Genomic DNA, 16777 nt, shown 5'->3' with positions numbered 1-16777 from the left:
TTATAACTGAAGCTGTGTATCAAATTACCAATAAGTTGTTTACAACATTTAGTAACTTGGAGATTGATTACAGCACTCTTCCAGCAACCGTGCATTGCAACAAAACAAAGAAGTCTGAGACAACGGTCGTGCGGCACTGCACAGCAGGACCACGGAAGTAATTAACTTTGAGAACTACGATATACACGTATTCGGGGTGACAGATCGTGCCTGAAGTGCACAACACGAGGTAACACCATGAGACATCTCAGCAGCAAACAGGAATACCATGGGATACAGAACGTATTCAAAGAAATGCAATTCAAATGTTTGAAGCAGTGTTTGATGTGTAGGAGAGCATCAAAGAGCTGCTGAAAAAACCAAACTCTTGAAGGGAGAGACCAACTATCCTACAAAAGCCAACGAACAAAGTTTCCAGAACGAGCCTTAAGCGAGGAATCTATGAATATATTACAATCCCCTATGTATTGCTCCTGTAGAGGTCATTAAAGCAAGATTCAAGCCCAATAAAGTGTGCACAGAGCATTGAAAGTCATTCTTCCAATGCTCTATACACAAATGGAACAGGAAGAAGTCCTACTAACTAGCACATTGCTAAGTACCATCTTTTTACTGAGGTTTGCATTTCTAAGGTACCACTAATAAGAACCAAACGACATCTACAACTTAAGCATTACAACAAAATCAGCAAAAACACCATCTATGTAACATACGATGGCTCACATAAAGCACTCAGTCACAGCAATGTGCTCGCATTGTTTATTAGGTCCAAATTCTCATCCTCTGTTTGTAGAATGTAGTAACACATTTGGCACCCCGAATATTTGACAAGGGCTACTGCTCCAGTCCGGAATCCCTGAACCATTACACCAACAACCTGACAACAGCTTTCGCATCCCGTAACTACCCTCCCGACCTGGTACAGAAGCAAATAACCAGAGCCACTTCCTCATCCTCTCAAACCCAGAACCTCCCACAGAAGAACCACAAAAGTGCCCCACTTGTGACAGGATACTTTCCGGGACTGGACCAGACTCTGAATGTGGCTCTCCAGGAGGGATACGACTTCCTCAAATCCTGCCCTGAAACGAGATCCATCCTTCATGAAATCCTCCCCACTCCACCAAGAGTGTCTTTCCGCCGTCCACCTAACCTTCGTAACCTGTTAGTTCATCCCTATGAAATCCCCAAACCACCTTCCCTACCCTCTGGCTCCTACCCTTGTAACCGCCCCCGGTGTAAAACCTGTCCCACGCACCTTCCCATCACCACCTACTCCAGTCCTGTAACCCGGAAGGTGTACATGATCAAAGGCAGAGCCACGTGTGAAAGCACCCACATGATTTACCAACTGACCTGCCTACACTGTGATGCATTCTATGTGGGAATGACCAGCAACAAACTGTCCATTCGCATGAATGGACACAGGCAGACGGTGTTTGTTGGTAATGAGGATCACCCTGTGGCTAAACATGCCTTGGTGCACGGTCGGCACATCTTGGCACAGTGTTACACCGTCCGGGTTATCTGGATACTTCCCACCAACACCAACCTATCCGAACTCCGGAGATGGGAACTTGCTCTTCAATATATCCTCTCTTCCCGTTACCCACCAGGCCTCAATCTCCGCTAATTTCAAGTTGCCGCCACTCATACCTCACCTGCCATTCAACAACATCTTTGCCTCTGCACTTCCGCCTCGACTGACATCTCTGCCCAAACTCTTTGTCTTTAAATATGTCTGCTTGTGTCTGTATATGTGTGGATGGATATGTGTGTGTGTGTGCGAGTGTATACCCATCCTTTTTTCCCCCTAAGGTAAGTCTTTCCGCTCCCGGGATTGGAATGACTCCTTACCCTCTCCCTTAAAACCCACATCCTTTCGTCTTTCCCTTTCTTTCCCTCTTTCCTGATGAGGCAACAGTTTGACTCCTTACCCTCTCCCTTAAAACCCACATCCTTTTGTCTTTCCCTTTCCTTCCCTCTTTCCTGATAAGGCAACAGTTTGTTGCGAAAGCTTGAATTTTGTGTGTGTGTTTGTGTTTGTTTGTGTGCCACGTGGAAAAAAAAAAAATTTCGAAAGAAATAGTTTTCAAAGTGCTTGGTGCAATTTTAAGGTATCAGAGTGCAGAAAAAAGTCACTCAAAAGACAATTGCCAATTGTTTTAAACATGCAGGATTCTGAGAACTCTCTTCACCATCCCACACCAAGGGTGACACATTTTCAGGAACACCTGATGATGGAGGTGAGGATGACATTCCCGTGGTGGAATTAGTGAAAGAATTTTGTCCACCTTTGTCAACTTTTGAAACAGAGGACACCTCTAGGTAGACAACAATCTGACTGTGCGTGCCTCAGCAACTGAAGAAGAAACTGTAGCTGACATCCAAAGCCAGCAAGATGAAAATTCAGTGCACTGAAAACTTCACAAAAAAAACTTATTTTCAAAGAACAATGTAATACAAACGGCAATAACGAGGCATTAGAATGAACACACCATCAAGCGCAGAATGTGTACATACACCTTAAATGTAAAAAGCAAACCAAAATAACTGATTACATGAAGCAGGATAGTATGTAGTATGCACTACTAACTCCATTTTAAAATTAGAGCAACTGGTTAAAAAACTAAACAACACTGTCTTTGCCATGACTGTAGAAAACTGGGAAATTAAATTCTTATTTGTTATTTTTTTCAAAGTACAAAAGTGGAATAATAGTGACTTCGTTATTCATATTTTGTAATTGTATGTGTTGGAACTTCTCAATGTGTTACGTAGGCAACATCACACTTGTACATTTTAAAGAGAAACATAGGAGAGTGCGTAGGCCTTTGGGTAAGGTATGCATAGAATATTGTCTTTCAAGTTTGATACTGTTGATTTATTTTTGCAATACACTAACTGCAGCGAAGTTGTGTCATTCATGACTATTATATTATGCAGCACTTACAGTAGGTTTCACATCACACATGCTCAACATTTTATCTCATTCATTATCCAAAACTGTGTTTGACATTATTGAACAATTTACATTGTTACTACTTCTTGCTTCACTTATTAAGAGGGTTTTTACATTTTGCCAGCATGTTAATCCTGTGAGTACTGCAGAAATATATGAAAAATTCCTCTTCAGTCCCACTCACAAATACCGTAGGTGTACTTACTGTATTTCTGCTACTTTCTTAAGTATTGACTCTATGGCTCCTGAAATTTACAGATTTGAAATTTTTATCAAAACAACAATGCAGTAGCCTGGTTTGTGTGACTATTGGCTGTAACAACCACAAAACGTTGGTCCTTTAAACATCATTACTGGTATCGGAAGTTTTGAAGAATACAATACAAAAAACTGCTTTAGCCAGTGAAGTTGCCAATTAGCATAATGTCACAAAATCTTGCCTACTTCAACTATCAAACTATCAGCAGCCATACAGGAATATAGCATATCAGATCATTCAGCACTGCTCATAGAGTTTCCAAAAATAGGGAAACCAAAATATGTGAAAACATGTTTTAAATGGAAAGTTAGCAAAGAGAATGTAAATATATTTTCCAACGAACTAAGAACAATAAACTGGCTCTAGATAACAGTGTGTCAAGTGAAAAAAATTTCAAAATATTCCTAAACTGTCTCCTAGATATTTTCAACGAAACTTTTCCCCCTCAAGCCTGGCGACAAAAAGTGGCCAATAAAATAAATTGGATTACACTGGGAATAAAAGTGTCTAGTGCCAGGAAAAGACAGCTTCCGAATGAGTTAAAACATAACAAAAATGCAGACTTTGTGGGGTATGTAAAGAGATATACGAGCACTTTCAAAATAGTTGTACAGGCAGCAAAAAAATTGTCTAACAACATGTATATTGGTAAACATGAAAATAAACCAAAGGTAATTTGGGACGTCGTCAAGTCTGAGTTGAGAGTAAACAACAAGTGGGAAGAATGGTTCAAATGGCTCTGAGCACTATGGGACTTAACATCTATGGTCATCAGTCCCCTAGAACTTAGAACTACTTAAACCTAACTTATTTGTCTGAAAGAAAACAGATTGTTATAGGGATCCAGCAGGGCTCAATTTTAGGGCCTTATCTTTTTCTGCTGTACACAAATAATTTACGAACCTTCAACATCGCAGCATGTCAGCAATCGTTGGTTAATATATTAAAAACTAGAAACCCACCTCGATTGCGAAAAAAGCACCTAGTGTTAACCTAGGTTTCGCCGTAGATAACTACACCTTCTTCAGAACAATAGAACCCACAAGTTCCTAAGAAGACCTTTGTCAATACTTAAAAGAACACCATAGCTATACATTTATAAACGAAAAAAACTTGTGAGTTATTTACGCTGAAACCTAGGTTAACATAAGGTGATTTTTTCACAAATTGAGGCAGGTTTCTAGTTTTTTAACACAAATCATTTACCTTTAAGCATTGATGTTCACTCTGTTTTAATTGAAAATGACAATTTAGAACAAATTCATGATAGCGTGGAAAATATAATGGGAAACCTACAATTATGTTTTCAGCAAAATGGATTAAAACTCAATGTCACAAAAACACAATTAGAGCAGTTCAGTGCTAAAACATCATCAGCATTTCACATAAAAATAGTGCATGGCTATCAGGAAATGACTGAAGCAAGCCATGTAAAATTTCTAGGTCTAAATCTTGACACAAATTTAAATTGGAAGGCACATGTAGACTTCACAGCAAACAAACTAAACAGCCTGGCTTATGCAATTAATGTCTTATTAGCTTCCACCCTTATGGACACCAGGAAGATAATCTATCACAGCTACTTTGAAACTATAATTCAATACGGAATAATTTTTTGGGAAAGCTCTATGTGAACAGCCTGAGATTACTTACACTTCAAAAGAGAAGCATAAGAAACATATGCGTTTAGTCCAAAAAGGAACATCATGTCACCCATTATTTAAAAAGTTAAAAATACTAACAGTTCCTTCTCTGTACTGTTACAAAATTTTTATTTTCATATGTAAGGTCAAAATTCACTTGACAATTTTCATTTCAACCACAATACAGTGCTCGTCGGAGACACAGTTTCGAACTTCTGATAATTTCAAACTTTATGCTTAAACAATTGTACACAGGATTAAAAATTTACAATAAAATAAATAACACCAATCTGTCAAATACGGAGTTTGACCAATTAAAAAGACTGTTATTTAAGAGACTAGTGTAGAAATGTTATTATTCAATTGAAGAATTCATGCAGGACAGTTTGGCAATTTGAACAGAAAAGAAACAATACAAATTATGTATCGCATAATAAATTGTAAATATATTGTAGAAATTGTATTGCAAGCTGTAAAATGATCATTAGTGTTACATATGTTCTTGTTAAGTTGTTCATATCTAAAAATTCAAATAGGTCTGCTTAAATGTGTTGATTATTATATCTTTATTTTTCTAAAGTAATTTGATGTGTCTCCAGTACAAAAATCTTTGATTTGTAACTTACGTTACGAGATGAATAAACTACATTCTACATATTAACAACGTGAAAATATCAGTGGGTAAAAAAAAGTTACCAATGGGAATATAATAAAACTAGACAACACGAAGTATATATAAACGGTTGTCGTGATACTTTCACTGGCTTCGGTAATATACAATATATTACCTTATAAATAAATAAAAAACTTTTTTATTTTAAATTCAGTGCATTAGTAATTGTAAAATGACTCTTAGTGTTCATTAAAAAACGACGATCATTCCACTTGGGACCTGTGGAATGGTACATTAGCTTATTTGTTTTAGTTGTAAATATTTGTCATGTATTGTTGTTTTTCTGACATGTTCCACATCCTGGAGGACCTCCTCACTACGGATCAATTGGAATGAAAGTAAATCTAATTTAATCTAAAAACTATGTTCTAATCAGTTAATTGCCACAACCATGTTTTTTAAAAATATTATATTCAAATGTTCTGTGTTTTTTATGTTAAACTTTCTGACCTGTTCCATACCCACTAGAACCGTCTCAGTTTTGGGTCAATGTAACGAAAACTGAATCTAATCTAATCTTCAGCAAAATTCTTGATTATTATTGCTTTTCCTATAATTATTGAAAGTATTAATAAGTAATTTGCAGAGAAATAAATAAAACACAGATCTGCTTTGTACAATGTGCATACAAAGCATTAGCTAAAACTTTTCCAATTTCTTATGTACTGGCAGTAGGCTAACAGATGTTAGTCATTTCTCATTCAACACATTAAATCTTAGGTGGTACAGAGTCAACTTTTCAGTTCCTCAAAACGTGCTTGCAGCTCATTTCATGCTGAACTAAATGAGACATGAAGACTGGCCAATGTGACAGACAGTACCTTCAACACCTTTTCTTATGACTTCCACGACTCCCAAAACCATTACTGAGGAATAGAAGGAAGAAAAGGTAAAACACTTAGGAAGTTGTACACTTATTCCAAATTATGATGGAAAATTAAATGTATTTCCCCAAAATAATGACACACAATTTACACCTTGAAATGGAACTATAGATAAATGGTATTGGGAAAATAATGTCACTTCGACATTTTGTCAACAGATAATTTCAGTTTGTAGACTTAGCAGTATCTGAATATAAGACGATTGTACGACACTACATTACGCCTTCAGTGCAACCAAAGTGTACGTGCTGCAACAGTAAAGAACAAAATCTATTTCCATGCACATACGCGAATTTGAAATAGTACTCCTTCATGAAATAGTAGGCCGGGAATTGGACAGATTTTCCACGAAAGTTGCAAAATTGCAGTCAAAGATAGCGTAAGTTACCTCTTCTATTGTAATGCGGGAACGTCGTGACCGAAATGCGGCGCTAAACAGCCAGAGACGCATAACGCAAATAACAACCCAATTTGTAATTTTTATACCAATCGCAGCATTTTAGTACTCTCATACGTAGTACGAACAACACAACGGCGATTACAGCATGAACACTTCCACTTGTAGGAATTACACAAGTAGGAATTAAGAATTTCTGATTAAAAATGGAAAATGAACAGCTGTAATCAAATCGACACAAAAGCGTCTCATAATTCGTGCTGAATTCGAAGAGATCGCATTACAGCTGATTCTCTTACTGTGAACAATATCAAATCATATAAAAATGTGCATAAATAATAATATTATCAACTGGTAAGACTCACTTCATTCTTAAAATCAATAGCTGTGTGATGTTTTCAAAGGTAAACCGAAACAAAAGTCTTCGTCAGCAAATATCCGATTCTTCCTACATCAATGAGTGCACAGCTTAAAATTGTGCAGCTATATATTTTTACACTTTGGGTGTAATAAATCAAATCCGCAACTTCATCGGACAATTTATCAACATCGATTTCGAATTTCCAAACACAACACCGCCAAACCCTGTCAATATGGCCGGGCAAACAATGGACCAATAATGAGTCGATGTCGATATCGAGTATCGAATAGTGTAACAATTTGTGATTCTCAAGTAGACTCCAGCAGAAATTAATACTGCTACATGCACATGTATATTCTGCAAACCACTATAAAGTGGATAGCAGAAGGTAGTTTCCATTGTACCAGTTATTAGGGTTTCTTCCCATCCCATTACATTAATTATACGGCGCACAGAGGCATCTAAACACTCTTCCCGCGCCCCGTATGCGAATTTTTACATATAAACATACAAACATTAGCGTACAGGGCGTTGGGAATAATGAACGATTAGATGCCTCTGTAATTAATGTAATCTTGCCCTTTCGAGTCCTATGGGAGTGATTCTTAGAGATTGTACTAATCGCTCAAATTAAATAGACACTCGGCGCGGCAGCTGGTGGAAGCGACCGTAAATGTATTGCCCATTTACAGTCACTGTCATCAGTGCCCATTTACAGTCACCGTGTCCATTGGCAACTTCGCTCTGGTCGTTAGTTGTATTCCGAAGTAGTAATTGAAGGTGAATTTACTAAAACTAAATTTATCTATTTTTCTTTATTATCCATTTCTCTTTATTATCCAACGTACCGCAGTTAATTAGCAAGCATAACGTTTAACAACATAGGCCCTACAATGTACATATCTTTATTAGTCCAATAATAATTGGGCAAGAGTTAGGTCGGTATTGCACTATCAAATTTCTTTGTCCAATATCTTTGTCAAAGATATTTGATAGTGTAATAGGGACTTATATTTGATCAAAGAAAGCGCTTGTCTCTCTTGACCTCGAACGAGCTTATGACCGCGTATGGCATTCCGGTCTCCTCTTCAAGCTCCAAACCTTCGCCCTCCCATTAACTACGTCCGTCTGATCGGTTCCTTTCTCTCCCGCCGTCCTTCCTATGTCACCATCCATAACACCAATTCCTACACCTTTTTCCCCTCCGCCGGTGTGCCCCAAGGCTCTGTCCTCTCCCCCCATCTGTACCTGTTGCACACGGCGGACATGCCGCCGCCGTCACCCCCCGTCCACCTTCTCCAGTTTGCCGATGACACCGCCTTCCTTGCCCTTGCCCCCACCCTGCAACGCTCCCAACGCCTTCTCCAATCCCATCTTGACCGGTTCACCGCTTGGTGCAACCAGTGGTTGCTCAAGGTCAATCCTTCCAAAACCCAGGCGATCATTGTAGGCAAAACCACCCCTTCCTTCCGCCTCCTTGATTTCTTTCTCACCGTCTATGGCCGTCCCATCGCCCTCACTCCCACCCTTAAGTACCTTGGCGTCACCCTCGACCATCGCCTCTCCTGGACTCCCCATCTCCAGACAATCCAAGCCAAGGCACGTTCCCGACTCCGTCTCCTCAAGCTCCTTTCCGGCCGTACGTGGGGTCTGGACCCCTCCACCGTCCTCCACACCTATAAATCCCTCATCCGCCCTATCCTTTGTTATGCCCATCCAGCATGGATCTCCGCTCCCCCTACCTTTTATAAATCCCTCCAAATCCTTGAACGCCATGCTCTCCGCCTCGCCTATCGCATCCGTCTCCCCTCCCCCACGCGGATCCTGTATGATCTCATCCCCTTCCCCCACTTCTTCCTTTTCCTTGAAAGGATACGAATCCTGTACACCTCCCGTAAACTTGATCCTCCTCACCCGCTCGTATCCCCGATCCTCTCCCATCCCCGCCCGCTGCCGCACCTGTATTCCCACGTCCCGCCCAGTCTCCATCTCTCCACCCTCCTTACCCTCTCCCAAGGTGGCTTCCGCCAGCTCCCTCTCCCTGACGATGCCCTCCTCCCCTCCATCTACCCCTCCTACCAACTTTGATCCTCCCTCCCTCCTCCTGTACTTACTCCTCTGGGCACCCTCCCTCCCTTCTTTCCCTTTTCCCTCCCTCCTCCTTTTCTCCCCCCTCGTCCCCCGGGCCTCCCATCCCCTGTCCTTCTCCTCCTGCCCCCGTCTCCTAAGCCATTGGCATCCTTTTTTCCTCCCCTCTCCCCCACCTCACCCCTGTTCCCCTCTTGGCAGGTCCCCGGACTCGTACACGCTCAGTGGACATTCGCGCGCCGGAGATCACCGCCATCAGTGTATCGTGTGTGCCGTCATGTTTAGTGTTCAGTTTCGCCGTCACACTCCATTGTTCACCAGTGCCATCGTCTTCTTCAGTGTTTGTGCGTCCTGTCAACAGTTCGTCGTGTGGATTATCATCGAGTGTGAACGGCTTCTTGTGCTTTTATGTTCATGTGTCTCCTGTTTTTTCCCGCCGTTTTTCTAAGTGATGTCTCTTCTCTGTTTATCTCCTTGTACTCTCTTCGGCTGAAGAGCGGCGTATTGTGCTGCTGCCAGCCTACCTGATTGTTCAGGTGTCAAAATAACAATAAAGTAAAAAAAAAAAAAAAAAAACAAGTGCTTGTCGTCTGTTCACTGCAATGTGACATGTTACCACATGGAGCGCTAGCATCGCTGCAGCGGGTTTTTATAACCATTGCCGGTAAATACAATTGGTGTGTGCCGACAACTACAAAATTAATAAAGATGTCTGAAGCTGATGAGACGCTTTACAACGTGAGGCACCCTGAATACAAAAATAGATTAAGAAGATTGGAGACCTGACCTAACCTAACATAACATAACATAACCCTCTCCTGTAGCAAGGAATCGGAGTGTTACAGTGAGCCTGTCTTCTGAAGATGTAGCAGTTCTTAAGTGAATGTTGTGCTTTGTGATATGAGGATACACTTCACTGAGCACATACAGAAATGTATGCTCATCCATTCTTAAGTAATTGATGTACGACTTGACGTCTTCCACTGTAGGCTCACGTAACAAGTTTTGTTGAATGCTTTTATCGTGTCGTCGTAAAACCCACGGCTTCACCCAGATTAGATTAGTTTTTCGTTCCATAGATCCGTGCTGAGGAGATCCTCGTGGATGTGGAACATGTCGATTTTTTTTATGCTGAAATAACAATACTAATAGTATCAATAAATACAATACACCATTTGTTTCTATTAAAAATTTCGCCAGTGGAGTAGGAGTTGGCCAGTAGTAAGTTCTTCAGGCTCCTTTTAAACTGATCTTTATTTCTAACAAAATTTTTTATGTTTGCTGGCAAATTATTGAAGATGAGTGTTCCTGAGTAGTGGACCCCTTTTTGAACTATAGTAAGTGCTTTTAAGTCCTTGTGCAGGTCATTTTTGTTCCTGGTATTGTATGTATGAACTGAGTTGTTTGTTGGAAAAAAGAGATATATTATTTACGACAAATTTCATTAAGGAGTAAATATACTGAGAGGCAGTAGTTAGTATATCCAGTTCTTTGAAGAGGTTTCTATAGGTCGTCCATGAATTTACTCCACAAATAATACGTATTACACACTTTTGGACTCTGAAAACTTTTGTTTGACTTCAAGATTTACCCCAAAATATTATCCCATAGACATTATGGAATGAAAGTAGGCAAAGTATGCAAGCTTTTGCATTTTTATGTTGCCTATGTCTGCTAACACTCGAATTGCAAATACAGATTTGTTAGGGCCTTTCTGCAGTTCTGTGGTGTGCTCATACCAACTGAATTTATTATCAAGTTGTAATCCCAGGACTTTTAAGACTGTCAACCTCGTATGTATGGTTCCATTTTCCCCTCACTTCTTTTCCGCATGTGCACACAACGCAATTGGGGTACGTACAATTGCTGCGGTTAATAACAAGTTGTTGTCAGCCATCTTGAACTTTGACGAAAAATTTGATGAAAGTGTAATACCCCTTCTAGCGCTTCGTCAAAGATCTTTGTCAAATATATTGGACGGAATATTGGATCACATCTTTGATCAAATCTTTGACAAAGAAATTTGATAGTGTAATACCGGCCTTATCCCCAGTCCAGGATGAGGTGTATTTTCTCACTTCACTCTAGAATATAGCATTACCGTAATTGAATTGAGAACCAAGCAATAATCTGGCAGAATGAAAAATCAAGATTTTCCTGTCCAATGTTTTGCAGCTTTAATTGCCCAAATTGTTGCATTTATATTAGCCAGTAGTACAAATGCAACATACAGGAAGCAATACTGTGGGATAGTAAAGTTTCTACTCAACCTAAACATAATCAGTTCCTGGTTTATTGCCTCTCTGCACTCAGTAATTACTCCAATTTTTTCATCGCAGCCCCAACAAGAGTTATACAAAGGAGTTGTAGTAATTTAGTACATACTAGTACTCTACAAATCACTGCGAAGTGTATGGCAAGAGGACACAGGGTAGCACATCTGAGGATTTCTTCTTGTTTCAATAATGTATGGAGTGCCGAAGAATAACAAATTAAATGCCTTTGTGTGTATTGTGATTAATCTAACCTTGTGTTCACTGCCCTTGTGAGAGCAATATGTAGGAGGTGAAGACTACCTCTAGATTTTTCTCTTAATTGGTTCACGAAACTTTTTAAATAGGCTTTCATGGGATAATTTGCATCTTTCTTCAAGCATCTGGAAACAGTTGCCCTAAAGCTGTTCAACATAATGCCTTGAGAAGTATGATATCCGCCACCAGGACCATTCAAATGAAAAATTGCACAGGACTTGAAACAGCACCCTTTATACCATACCGAAGAATTTTTCAACAATGACCTGATTGGACAATATATATGACCTTACTGTGAACAGTTTTCTTTATCTTTATACGACAATCCAGGAATTTCAGCCAGATGCAACATGTTACATATCTAAAGAAATGTCGTTTTAATGTTGTTATTTATTTTAGTACTATTATTTACTAGTGTAAAAATTATTGCAACTGTATTATAAATTTTTGACATGTATTCTGTATGCATACTAAATGGATTTCAAATGTATGTCATGATATGAATGAACCACAAATCCATAATGTGAAAAATTGTAATACCTTATACTGCTATGTATGTTTGTAGTTTGACAGTCTGTTTAGTCATGACTGGCAAATGACGCAGATCTAGTAATAAAGTGAAGTAATAGTAAGTCATGTTATTCAACATTTTCTTGACACATTTCAGTCAGTTGAACAAACCTGTGACCCTTCATGCCACCATAATTTGCATACACTGGTCTTATTTGGAACGGGTCTGATGCACTTGAACAACCTGCTAGCATAGATCGCATCAGGTGATTTGTAAACGGTCTCCTTTATAGACTGATTCCATTTTGCCAGTATCCTGCCAATGAACCAAAGTCTCTCGCCTGCCTTACCTATGACAAAACCTATGAGGTTGCTTAATTTCCTATCTATACAAATGGCTATGCCAAGGTGTTTATACTAATCGATTGATTCAGATTGTGAACCATTGCCACTGTAGTCATAGTTTACTTCTTTACCACACATATTTTAAGTGCACAGATTTATATTTATGAACATCTGAAACATGTTGCCAATCTTTCCATCACTTTGAAATCTTATCAAGATCTCAATGGATACCATATTTGTGGAGATCTTTTACAGAGGACTTCAGTATAGATAACTACATGATCTGCAGAAAGGTCTGAGATTATTATAAATATTGTTTAACAAAGGATATGTTTATATACAACTTAAGCTGCTGCATAAACTTAATTGGAACACATGTCAATAAAGTTTATACAGCAGTGGGTAGCATGCATAGACATTTATTTTGCTACACTGTAAAAATTTTGATACTAATATTGTATATGTAATACACTCATTGTCATAAAAAGAGCTGAACCCAGAAGGACAAGGCAGATTGCGATCATTGTTTACAGACAGGTAGATGGTACCACACATCATATAGAAAATCATTACACTTTCAACTTAGGAGAGCCAATAGGTATTGTACTACAGAGCCACAAAACATACATGCTAGTATGGCGTCAGGACCTATGGTTGCAAATACAAATATCAAGATGCGTGGCATGGAGTTGTATAGGTCTCAGGTGCCATCCCAAGTCACTTGAACCTGAGAGTGTAGATCCTACAGAACAGTAAGTGGTGGTGAAGTTCTGATGTCATGCTCCATGGCATCCCACATATTCTTGACCAGAGAGAGACTGGGCAGTGCGGCTAGCCATTGCAGAGTAACACAAATGCAAGGCCTTAACATAACATCAGTTCACTGCATAATTTTGAACATAATCTCAGTTCAAATATGATAAATTTCCCCGAGATAGAAAAACTTCCGCACCACGAATCAGCACAGATTTAGAAAGCATCACTCGAGCGAAACTCAGCTTACCCATTTCTCACAATATTCTGTGAATGAAGAGCACAGGCAGATTCCATATTTCTAGATTTCTGATACCCCACTGCAGACTGTTAATAAAGGTACAAGCATATGAAATAGGTTCCCAGATATGTGTCTTGAAGAATTCTTAAGTAATAGAACCCAGAATGTTGTCAATGACAGTGAGTGTTTATCAGAGACAAGGATATACTTAGGAGTGTCCCAGAGAAGTGTGATAGGATTGCTGTTATTTTATATACACATAAATGATCTGATGGGCAGCAATCTGCAGTTGTTTACTGATGGTGGTGTAGTGTACAGGAAGGCATCAAAGATGAGTGACTGTAAAATGATACAAGATGACTTGGATGAAATTTCTAGTTAGTATGCTGAACGACAGCCAGCTCTAATTGTAGAAAAATGCAAATCAATACAGACAAGAAGAAAAAACAGACCAATAATGTTTGTATAAAGCATTAGGAATGTCCTGCTTGACATAGCCACAACATATAAATATCTGGCCATAACACTGCAGAGCAATATGAAATGAAACGAGCATGTGAGGACTCTGTTAGGGAAGCGGAATGGTCGACTTCGGTTCATTGGGAGAATTCCAGGAAATTGTGATTCATCTGTATAGGAGATGGCTTACAGGACACTAGTGCGACCTATTCTTGAGTACTGTTTGAGTGTTTGGGACCAAAACCAGAGTGGATTGAAGGAAGGCATTGAGGCATTACGGAGGCAGGCTGTTAGATTTGTTACTGGTAGGTCAGAACAACATGTAGGTGTTAATGAGATGCTTTGGGAACTCAAATGGGAATCCCTGGAGGGAAGGCAACTCCCTTTTTGAGTAAAACTACTGAGAAAACTTAGACAACAGGCATCTGAAACTGAATGTGGAACAATTCTACTGCCACCAAGGTACATTTTGCATACAAACCACAAAGATAAGATAAAAGAAATGAGGACCTGTACAGAGGCATACAGACAGACATTGTTTTCACTCTATTTGTGAGTGGAGCAGGAAAGGAAGTGACTTGTAGTGGTACTAGGTACCCTCTGCCAGGCACCTAACAGTGGTTGGCACAGTACGTATGTATATGTAGGAGGCATGCTCGTGAGGTGGCAGCGGTATGGGGATAGGGCTGTCCTGCTCAAGTAGGGGATGGGCAATTATGAACAGCAGAACTACTTCTTGCAGATCCTCATCCGTGTATCGTATGGCTATCACGAATCCTGTCAGGAACATTAACAGTGAATGGACACCGTAGGATAATTCTTCCAACACCGAGCCGGTGAGATGTGTGACAGGAGACTACAAACTGCCCTCTCTGGTGCTCTTCACTTCACTTCTAGACACGGACCAAGTGGTTGCCGCCTCCAAGATAGAAGTGGGGCTCATCACTACAGATGCCCTACTGCCAGTCTGCAGGGCTCCATCTTCATCATTGCCATCACATCTATGTTTGCATCTACATCAATACTCCACAATCCACCATATATTGTGTGGTGGTACCTCACGGCACTACTAAACATTTCCTTTCCTGTTCCACTTGCAACTACAATGAGGAATAAATGAGTCCTACTTTCTCGCATCTTCTCTTCATGGTCCTTATGTTCTATGTATGTTGGAGACAACAAAATCGTTCTACAGTCAGCTTCCAATGTTGGTTCTCTAAACTTTTTCAGTGGAGTTCCTTGAAAAGAATGTTGCCTTCCCTCCAGGGGTTTCCATTCGAGTTCTCAAAGCATATCTATAGCACTTGCATGTTGTTCAAACCTACTGGTAGCAAATCTAGGAGCCGGCCTGTTAACTGCTTCAATGTGTTCCTTTGATCTGATCTTGTTAGGATCCCAAACACTCGAGTAGTACTCGAGGCGCTCAATACAGTTCCGCAATGTCGCCTGGTAAACAAAGTAAGAGCCTACGGAATATCAGACCAGCTGTGTGGCTGGATTGAAGAGTTTTTAGCAAACAGAACACAGCATGTTGTTATCAATGGGGAGACGTCTACAGACGTTAAAGTAACCTCTGGCGTGCCACAGGGGAGTGTTATGGGAACATTGCTTTTCACAATATATATATAAATGACCTAGTAGATAGTGTCGGAAGTCCCATGCGGCTTTTCGCGAATGATGCTGTAGTATACAGAGAAGTTGCAGCATTAGAAAATTGTAGCGAAATGCAGGAAGATCTGCAGCGGATAGGCACTTGGTGCAGGGAGTGGCAACTGACCCTTAACATAGACAAATGTAATGTATTGCGAATACATAGAAAGAAGGATCCTTTATTGTATGATTATATGATAGTGGAACAAACACTGGTAGCAGTTACTTCTGTAAAATATCTGGGAGTATGCGTGCGGAACGATTTGAAGTGGAATGATCATATAAAATTAATCGTTGGTAAGGCGGGTGCCAGGTTGAGATTCATTGGGGAGTCCTTAGAAAATGTAGTCCATCAACAAAGGAGGTGGCTTACAAAACACTCGTTCGACCTATACTTGACTATTGCTCATCAGTGTGGGATCCGTACCAGATCAGGTTGACAGAGGAGATAGAGAAAATCCAAAGAAGAGCGGCGCGTTACATCACAGGGTTATTTGGTAACCGTGATAGCGTTACGGAGATGTTTAGCAAACTCGAGTGGCAGACTCTGCAAGAGAGGCGCTCTGCATCGCGGTGTAGCTTGCTCGCCGGGTTTCGAGAGGGTGTGTTTCTGGGTGAGGTATTGAATATGTTGCTTCCCCCTACTTATACCTCCCGAGGAGATCACGAATGTAAAATTAGGGAGATTCGAGCGTGCACGGAGGCTTTCCGACAGTCGTTCTTCCCACGAACCATATGCGACTGGAACAGAAAAGGGAGGTAATGACCGTGGCACGTAAAGTGCCCTCCGCCACACACCGTTGGGTGGCTTGCGGAGTATAAATGTAGATGTAGAATAGTTCACACTAGCATCCTATATGCAGTCTCCTTTACACCTGAACCTCACTTTCCTAGAATTCTTATAATAAACTGAAGTCAGCCGTTCACCTTTCCCACCATAATTTTCACATGCTCATTCCATTTCATATCACTTTGAAACTTTACGCTCAATATTTAAATGACACACCTGTGTCAAGCAGGA

The 16777-nt window shown here is 40.1% G+C and overlaps 1 protein-coding gene across 2 annotated transcripts in view; it reads right to left on the bottom strand.

Moving 5' to 3' along the window:
- LOC126427016 (zinc finger protein 93-like) overlaps nucleotides 1-16777 on the bottom strand; it is a 325645-nt gene that overhangs the window by 268513 nt on the left and 40355 nt on the right. The window contains exon 1 of one of the 2 annotated variants that reach the window (XM_050089171.1): nucleotides 7184-7201. The exons of the other annotated variant lie outside the window; for it this stretch is intronic. The gene's annotated coding sequence lies outside the window, so the exon portion shown is untranslated. Of the gene's footprint in view, nucleotides 1-7183; nucleotides 7202-16777 lie in introns of those variants that run through there. 2 annotated transcript variants of the gene reach the window in all.

The sequence above is a fragment of the Schistocerca serialis genome, chromosome 11, assembly GCF_023864345.2.
Source record: "Schistocerca serialis cubense isolate TAMUIC-IGC-003099 chromosome 11, iqSchSeri2.2, whole genome shotgun sequence".
In the NCBI taxonomy this organism is placed as follows: domain Eukaryota; kingdom Metazoa; phylum Arthropoda; class Insecta; order Orthoptera; family Acrididae; genus Schistocerca; species Schistocerca serialis.
The sequence above is the reverse complement of the archived record's forward strand: the minus strand, read 5'-3'. Positions and strand labels throughout refer to the sequence as shown.